The sequence below is a fragment of the Pinus tabuliformis genome, chromosome 8 (genome assembly GCF_031772625.1).
Source record: "Pinus tabuliformis cultivar Carrire ecotype Pingquan chromosome 8, CPIR1, whole genome shotgun sequence".
Classification (NCBI taxonomy): Eukaryota; Viridiplantae; Streptophyta; class Pinopsida; order Pinales; family Pinaceae; genus Pinus; species Pinus tabuliformis.
Genome location: NC_142294.1, coordinates 191,632,274 through 191,642,263, shown reverse-complemented (window position 1 = coordinate 191,642,263; position 9,990 = coordinate 191,632,274). Strand labels below are relative to the sequence as shown.

Here is a 9,990-nt window from a genome sequence, read left to right as displayed (position 1 = left end):
GTAATTCCTTTTTCCTAACATATATCAAGGACTAAAATGATTGAATAATCATGTTTTCTTTTGTTTAATTTTGTTACTTGTAACCTTGTTAGTCATCTTCAGAAACTTTTCTCGCTATGAGATTTTATCTAGGTTCTCAAAAACCCTGTCTCATGAGGCCAATTAAAAAAAGGCATATATATATATATATGATAATGAAATAACATGAAACTTGTAAAGCTTCTATGCAACATTTAGGAATGAAAGACGACATATATGAGCCATGTATTGTGATAGGGTTTTGAGCTACAAAATCCTATTTTGAATTATTTTTCCGCGAATGAGACAAGGTAGGGTCCATAGCCGCCCTACTTTGTCTCATTAGAGCACCAAGCCATGTGGACGTTGGTCCCATCCATTACACGCTCCACTTCCCAGTACCTATCATTGCATCTTTTCCTTTCTCGCCATTTTGCACCACTCAGAACTCCAGCTGCGAGTTGTGGGATCAATTCCCTCGACTTCCATATCTATGTTTCTGCTTTTGTTTTTCGGCTCTAATTTACCCGCATGTTCAAATCTAAATGTGGAGACTGGAGTAGAAAACGAGGTGGTGCTATGGAGGAGCTAAGCACGCGGTTGGAGCACTGGACCATGCAAGCTTCCTATGTGGAGGAGGGCAGTAGAAAAAGTAGCCGAGGCAACAGAAGATGCAGAAAAGATCAGAAACACCAAGGATCTCTAGTGGGCAATGATGTTGGGCCCACGAGATTGAGAGCCAGGGCTGCTGGCTCCAAGGACAAGCCCAAACCCTCCATTATCATGATGACCAGGGAAAAACCTAACACCCTCCATGCCCATGTGATTGAAATCTCTAATGGTTGCAACATGGGAGAGAGCGTGGCCACTTTCGACTGCAGGAGGCAGCAGGGAGTCTTTGTTTTAAGTTGTAGTGGAATCGTGAGCAATGTAACCCTCCTCCAACCTATGGCACCTGGCAGGATTGTGTCTCTACGAGATCGCTTGGAGATCCTTTCATTGTCTGCAGGTTTTTTGCTGCCGCTTGGTCCTCCCGCAGCGTCAGGCCTCATGATTCACTTAGCCGGCGGGCAGGGAAAGATTGTGGTAGGGAATGCTCTGGGTGCGCTGATGGCATCTAGTCCTGTCGTCACCATTGTGGGTTCCTTTATGGAAGCTACTTATCAGCACCTCCTGGTGGATGAGGATCAGTAGCCGCCTATCCAATTAGAGTCTCAGTCCTCGACCCTTGCTACTCCACTACAGAGTGATACAACCTTCATGTACAACGTGCCTCTAAATTGTGTTACCAATTGGGTACCTCTACAAGATGATGGCATCTATACATCACAGGTCTCTGCACGGCCTCCCCCTTTTTGAGCTATTGCGCTCAAGCCATTAGGTAGGTGCTGTGGCGAATGATTTTATGTCAACAGGAATTTATTTTAAATTCACTGACCCTAAATCTTATTTCCACTGAAATGGTCAATTGCAATATTGATATTTATCAGTACAGTTTTGTTATGCATTATACATGTGGATGGTTCTAGAAGATGAAGGCAGCTTAAATTATACGTGTGGATGGTTCTAAACGAGGGATGAGTGCTCCTTCGATTCAGATTCAGAAGAGAGAATGGCCCGAATGGATATATCATTGGTAGTACTTAAATGGATTGTAATTAGGCTTTTATAAAGAACAGAGAACTAGAAGAAACTATAACAACCATTGTAAGTGTCTTAGTCTCTGTGGTCTCTTACTTAGCTGGTTATTCAGAGAAAATATTAAGCGATCCGTTTGTGTATATACTGACATTAGGTTGTGATTTTCTATATTAATTATATTGAGATTGCATATGTTTTTTTAATATATCATTGAAATCAAATCTAAGATCTAAATATTAATTGGAATTGGAATTGACTTGGATTTATACATCATATTCTCTCTAAATGGGAGAGGAAGATATTCTACGTTAAGAAGTATTATTTGTTTTTGATGTTACAAATGTCAGAATTTTTAATTAGTTTATAAATGTATTATACATCACTTAACAAAAAATTGATTTGTAAATTTAACAAGAAAATTCAAAAGTTCTAGAAGTTTGAAATAGTTTGTAAATTTAATTTTAGTATCAATTGATTTTGACATTCTTTATGCCTTTGAATGTTGTCATTGACATTTCTTTTGGTCTTATAGACCCACTTCACTCCAATGACATGTTTTCCTTTCGGAAGGTTCACTAACTCCCATGTGTCATTCATTTCTATTGCTGCTATTTCTTCCTCTATTGTTGCAACCCTTTTTTCTTCTTTGACCGCATCTTCAAAATGGATTGGGTCATCTACATGAAAAAATAATGCAAATAAGGAATTCAAACCAACACTGCTATCAAGTTCATTTTGGTCATAAATCTCATTTAAATTTCTAAATTTTGGTCTTCTTGTGCTTGCTGAAGATGGGATTGACATGTCACTTGATGTTGCGCTTTGCACCGTACTTGGAGAAACACTTGCTTAACTGCGTGACGTTGTCCTATTATTTGTTGATGGTGTTCCTTGTTGCCTACTTTGTTGCACCTGAATAGGTGTAGATGGAGCCACTATTGATTAATTACTTACTGTTGTCAATTCCTCTTTGTCCTCCTCGTGTGGTATACATGATTTGACATTGACTGTCTTCTCTAAACTTCCATCCCATGCTTCCTCTTCTATGAATTTCACATCTTTGATGATTATGAACTTCTTGGTTGATTGATCCAGGAGGATCTCGTGAGATCAGTTACACAGGTTCATTGTCATCATCAACGATTCAGTCTGGTGTCATTCAATTTCGACAGTGTTGATTATGGTTTAGGTTGTTCAGGTGATGTCTATGGTTTTTCATGGTGTTCAGTTGATATGGTGTTGTATCTGGTTTTCAACAAGTGTTCATCATCAGTTCCGCAAGGGTGATCATTGACATGGGGTTTGTCATCCCTTTTGCAAGGTTTGATTGTCAACATAAGTTGTCGTTCTGTGATGTTGATACAAATGTCACTTTGTGATGAAGAGATTTACATGGGTTATTTTAAATCAAGATGATGTAAGACCTAAACCTAATACATTATAAACCTATGTTACAAACCTAATGTAAAACATATCACATTAAACTTCACCTAGTACCTAAACCATGCATTAACCTAATCCTAAGTCTACACCATTAAACCTAAGTTCTAAACCTAACACATAACACCTTGTATTAAACTCTCGTCCATATTTGAAACATTGTAAAACAATATAAATTACATATGCATAGTCCTAACTGCAAACAGATGACCGCAGCGGAACCATTATTCATGTGAACAACCGAAGGTATCAACCATAACTGTAGTTCCTAACCGCGGGGAGTTAACCGCTTGGAACAGGAGTCACCGTAGACCGTCAACCTTAATCGGGCGACGTTAACCATGTGAGTGGAATAAAAATTGTGGTAAGAGGTGGTTGAAGGTTATAGTTAACCGCAACATCAACAATTAGTGGAACCGTAACCATGTGAATGACTATGTAAACCACGGTGGGGAGACCGCGTCGGAACCACTAGGGTAAGCCGCAATTTTTGCAGGAACGTGGCCACATGCAAACCGTTAGAGAGATTTCTGTGTCAGAACAGCTAGAGATAACCACTAGGTGGTAGCCTGCGGTTAGACCGTGACTAGTCACACATAACCATCAACCTCCTTCGCCGAGTCAGCAAGTTGCAATGGTTGTTATTTTATTATAAGTTTATATTTGGGTTTTGTTGTGAAGTTTGTTTAAAAACATTAATTCAAGGACCATGGTGTTATCCTAAGGAGTCAAGACCTAAATGGGCCAAGGCCCAAGAACCATAAATTAGACCAAATTCATTCCTAAACTCATTGGAGGAAGTTCGAGTGCACTTGGTGGGTTTTAAAAGGGAGTTTGTTCATTGAAGGAAGGGAGAGAGGTTTTGGATTTTGTATGGAGGTTCTAGAGGTCATAGTCATTTTTGTTTTCAGTGTAATAGGAGAATCCAGAGTCGGAATTGGGAACTGTGATAGAAGTTGGAAAGCTGGTTCAGAGAGCTATCGTTTAATAGTGACCACAACTACCTGTGTGCAAATTCAGTTTGGTCAAATATTTGTGTACTCGACCTCTTCTATTTCAATCCTAATAAAGCGGTCACCCATCTTGAAAGCGGACTTGGAGACGTAGTCCATTAGGCACGAACTTTGTAATCAATATTGTTGTCTGGTATTACTATCTTTAAGCTATTTTCACTTCTATTTTGCATCTTACTTATGTTTTATCAGCTGTTGTAAAGTTTTTCTTCACAAGCAATTCTCTCAGTTTCTGCACTTTTAGCTAACATTCAATTCATTAATCGCTAATCAGTTCTAATTAAGTTTTAACTTATGACCATTTCAGATCATTGATGGATTATAGAGTTTGTATGCCTTGGATTCATCATTGTATCCAAAAAATATTCATTTCCCCCCTTTGCTTTCCAAATTCTTCCTCAACTCATCTGAGACATATGCATAGGCCACACATCCAAAGACTCTCATGTGAGTGACACTATGCTTTCTTACACTCCATGCCTCTTAGGAACTATGTTCTAGATGCTTTTGGTTGGACATCTGCTCAAGATATATGTTGCACAAGCGATAACTTCAGCCCAATAATCATTTGGAAAATGATTTGCCTTGAACACACTCCTTGTCATTTCCATATTGGTCCTCTTCTTCCTTTCCGTGACACCATTTTGCTGAGGTGAATATCTTTTTTTAAATTGCTTGTGAATTCCATGCTCCCTGCAAAATCGAAGGAAATCATTTGAGATGTATTCACCACATCTGTCAATCCTCAGGAGTTTGATGTAGTGTCCACTTTTCTTCTCAACAAGAGCCTTGTATTAGTGAAAGCACTCAAACAATTCACTTTTTTGTTTTAGGAGATAGACCCATGTCTTCCTTGTGTAGTCATCTATGAAGGTCAATCGACAGTGGTTGCCACCAATTGATGGTGTCTGCATTGCTCAACATAAATCTGAGTTGACAATCTCTGACATTCATGTTAGAAATGTCTCTCTATGTTGCTTTCCCAACATACATCCTTCACATATGCTATCCAGTTTTTCTACGAGTGGTAATCCCTTCACGATGCCTTTCATATGTAGGAAATTCAAACCTCCGAAGTTGAGATGTCCAAATCTCAAATTCCATAACCAATTTTCATCTTTGACCTCTGCTTGATAGTTTACTTATGTGACAACTACATCTTTCTTCCATCCCCTTGTGTGTTCATTGATAGTTCTGCTTGTGCACCTTCTTCTTTCAAATTTGATTTTATCTTTAGGGGAAACATTCTATTGTTTTTCATATGAACCTTTGCAATTAGCTGTCTTCTTGGAGGCCTATACAAAATTGTGCCCACATATTTTTTGAAGAAGACATTGTAGCCCTTTTACATGAGTTGTCCAATGCTTATGAGGTTATGCTTTAGATTGGGGACAAAGTAAAAATTTGAGATGTACTTCTTCCCCCCCTTCTTTGTTACAATATTAACTCTTCCTTTTCCCATGACAAAGACTTTGCTATTAGTCCCCAATGTCACTTCATATTTCAGACTTTCATCTAGATTGGAAAACATTTCTATGTGTTGTGACATGTGGTTGCTACACCCTGAATCTAGAGGCCATATATCACTTTGTTTTTCTTGTGCTATATTACAAGCTAAAAACATGTTATCATGGATCTGATTTTCTTTTCTGAAATTTACAGTTGGTTTGTTACTAATGTCATATTGCTTATTTCTACATTCATTTTCATAATGACCATACTTCTTACAGTAATGACATTGAACTTGAGATTTATCATACCTCTGACCTTGTGCTTGATTTTCGCTTGGGCCTTGACTTGGATTATGATTTCTACCCCTTCCGCTTGAGCTTGAAGGGTTGCTTCTTCGACCTCTATGTGGGCTTCTTCATCTTCCTCTATCATATGATCTTCCTTTGCCTCTAACTTCACCAAAGGAAACTTATGTCCTGAAGGCATGCTCCAATGAGGAGCTTATTCCTCTATTTAGTATATGTTCATGAGAAATCAATGACGCATGAATCTCATCCACTGAGAACTATGAGAGATCCTTTGTCTCTTTTATGGCCACAACTATGGCATCAAACCTTGTTGGAAAACTTCTCAAAACTTTCTCAACTATTCTCCTTTCTTCAAGTGTCTCATCATGAGACCTGATTTGAGTAACAAACCCGATTACATGTGTAAAAAATGAGTCCACATTATCATACTCTTTCATGCAAAGTGTTTCAAAGTCTCTTCTCAACATTTGAAGCTTTGTTGTCTTGACTTTTCCCATGCCTTAGTATGTTGCCTGGAGGGTGTCCCATGCTTGCTTGGACTTTTTTACTGCTACAGCCCTTGGAAAATTACTTTCATGAACTGTTTGGAAGATGTAGAAGAGGGATTTTGCATCCTTCTTCTTGTTGTCCCTCAATAAATCCCTTTTTTTTTTAGACAAGGCATTGTATGATGTTGCATCTAATGGTTCTTGAAAACCATTCTCCACCAAATCCCAAATGTTTTGAGAAGAAAATAGGGCCTTCATTGTAACAACCCAATAATCATAATTTTTGCCATTAAAATGAGGTATCTGAGGATTAGTCAAGCTTTTTCTTGATGTTGCCATTTCTGAGTGAGAAAAAAAACCTTTCTACCTGTTGGTAAATATGCTAACAAACAATGTGCCCTCAACAATTTTAACTACTAGTGAAAACACTTGTTTTTACACTAACAAAGTTAAACTCGCTCTGATACTATGTTAGCAAAATTTTAGCACGAGGCAAAGGAGTCTAGCTTAGAATTCGATTGCAACAAAGTCAACTTCAGTTCCAACAAGGTAAGTATTATGTTGCAGCAAGGATATCGCAACTACACAAAAGTTTAAATAATACACAAGAAATAACTGACAAAAAAACAAAGTAGAAACAAAATGGTAGAGGCTTAAATAATACACAGGAAATAACTGACGACAAAACATAGTAGAAACAAAACGGTTGTGGTAAATTTACTCATGAAGGTTTAAGACCACATCAAAACATAACATACTTTGTATTATATTTCAAAACATAGAAAACTACATTCTTGTGATAAATGGAGGCTGCAGATCCAAGTGAAAACATAAAAGACTTACTACGATTTATGCATCACATCACTGGGGTTGCGGAGAAAATGTCTCTAAAACTCTGTAAAAATAGTTTTCATGTTCCCACCAATATTTTCTCCATGATTTTCTCCTCACTACCTCACAGACTTTGACCCTCTCTCACTCTCTAACTTTCCCAACAATGCAAATGACTTTTACATTCATATTTATCTCAACATACAAATTCGAAATTAATACATGATAGAGAAAATAATTAGTACACAGGATGGGCAATTATAAAAAATAATTGGTTTTTTGAACTTGCAGGTGTTGTCGAGTGTGGGCAATAGTCGAGGAGTGAATGCTTGCCCATAATTATTTACTAAACTTCATTAAGTTCCTTAACTTATGTGATGTTTTGTGGAATGGTCTGTGTTGTACTTCTGTTCTGACTTCACAACCCTACAGTAGTTGACTTGGCAAGCATGGTCTTTGTCAATGTTTTTATGATGGGGGTTCGGATTATTATTTCCAACAACTTTTATATCAAAGATTAAAATGATGTAAAAATCATCTTTTTTTGCTTCATTTTGTTACTTGTAATCTTGTTAATCATTTCCACAAACCTTTTTCCCTATTAGATTATAGCTTGCTTGTGAAAGAAGCCTATGTCTCAAGAAGCCTTGTTAGGATGAATCAATATAGACTTTTCTTGATAATAGAAATCTCACAATAAAACTTAAAACAAAAATTACAAAAGAAACTTTATACTTGTGAGATTATAGCTTGCTTCTGAACGAAGCCTCTATCTCAATAGGTGATCGTGTTGGGATGAATCAATATAGACCTTTTTGATAATAGAAGTTTCTCAATGAAAATTAATTTTTTATTTTTATTGTTTTATAATAATAGAAATCTTTTTTTTTTTTTTTTAATAATAGAAATCTCTTGAGGAAGCTTTAAAAATAAAGCATATATATAGATGATAACGAAATACCATGAAGCCTGTAATGATTCTGTGTAGCATTTAAGAATCAAACACGACACGTACGAGCCATGTACTGCGATAGCATTCTGAGCTATAGAATCCTATTTTGAAGTATTTCGCCATGAACGAGATAAGGTAGGGTCCATAACCACCCCACCTTGTCTCATTAGAGAACCAAACCACGTGGACATTATTCCCATCAATTGCACACTCTACTACTGAGTTCCCCTTACACGCTCGACTGCCCAATATCCTATCTTTGTGTCTTTTCCTTTCTCGTCATTTTGCACCATCTTCCATATCTTTGTTTCTACTTTTGCTGTTTGGCTCTAATTGACCCCCATGTTCGGATCTGAATGCAGAGACTGGAGTAGAAAAAGAGGTGGTGCTATGGAGGAGCCAGGCATGTTGTCAAAGCACAAGACCACATAGGCTTCATATGAGGAGGAGATCCATGGAAAAAGTAGCCAAGGCAAAAGAAGATGCAGAGATGCTCAGAAACACCAAGGAGCGCTAGCTAATGATTTGGGCCCCAGGAGAACAAGATTTTCTGAGACCAATATGTCCTTTATTATTATAATAGTTTTATATTGGAGCTCTTACTCATCAGGAATTTTATTCTTAAAGACATTACAAAAACAAAGTTTTGATTTCCTTGGCCCCTTTTGTTTAGCCCCTTTCTATTTTCCTCCATGAGACTGGGTGCTGACCATAGGCTTAGCCTTAAGGCACTAGGGCATTTTGTTATGGCCTAGGGGCCATTTTTCTTTTGTTAAGTACCCCAGGTTCTATAAGTTCTCCTCAACCATGTGTTAACCCTAATATTGGAGCCCCTTATCGACACTTTTATATTACCATCTATTATAAAGTGTTAACACCCTTAACTTTTGATATGACAACCTCTAATATGATGTCATTACTCCACATAGCACTTCTTGAGTGGTGACACATGTCACCCATATTTCCTCCCTTAAGACCCTCCAAATGCCAAAACTGCTTGCCACGTGTCTTGACATATCGCCACATCATGCTGATGTCAGATGCCACTATATCTTATCACGACCAATCATATGCCACCATGTTTCCTGCTAGAGGAGAGAGAAAATGGCCCGTCCACCTTTGGTTTTGCAATAGAATCCTTTGTTAATCTTTATTGGATTTTCCAAACGGATTTTAACATTATCGAAAACATTATGAATATCACAACTTTTTAAAGGTTTACACCTTAATAACATACGATTCTCCAATTCATCAACCTTCCCATGTGTCGATGCTCTGATATCTCAGGACCTCCAATATGTGATCACCAACACCTCTAGACATATGGTATGCAATCCCCAATATGGCTGATGCATTGAACCTCCGATATATGATCACCGATATCTATGGACCTCTAGTATGTGATGCATCGATATGCCTGATGCTTTGATGTTATGATCGCCAATATTTTTGAACCTCCAATATGCGATCATCAATATTCTTCCCTTCTTGAGGCTTTAATCCTTGAACTTTAGCAGACCATAAATTTTGATCCAGGAGTCCATTTTTGGACTCCCACATATTGTTAGAAAGCTTATTCAGAGAAATTTCCAATGGGGAGTGTATGATATAGGCTTTGAGTCCTTCTACCTCTTGGAAGGTGACTGCAAACTTCTCTACGCATTGACTCTTTGGCCAGTTGAACACCAACTACCATTATGATCATTTTATGGCTTCTTCAGTAAACCTAATACTATGATGATTCTCTAAAAGAAGCCTACAATTAAGATGGAGTTCCATCCCAGCATCCAAGCATCATGCTAACCCTTGTTTGACATCAATGTCAACACTTACACCACCACCTATAC

The 9,990-nt window shown here is 37.7% G+C and overlaps 1 pseudogene; it reads left to right on the top strand.

Moving 5' to 3' along the window:
• Positions 1-597: 597 nt before the first annotated feature.
• Positions 598-1,212, top strand: LOC149234777 (AT-hook motif nuclear-localized protein 24 pseudogene; annotated as a pseudogene).
• Positions 1,213-9,990: the final 8,778 nt, after the last annotated feature.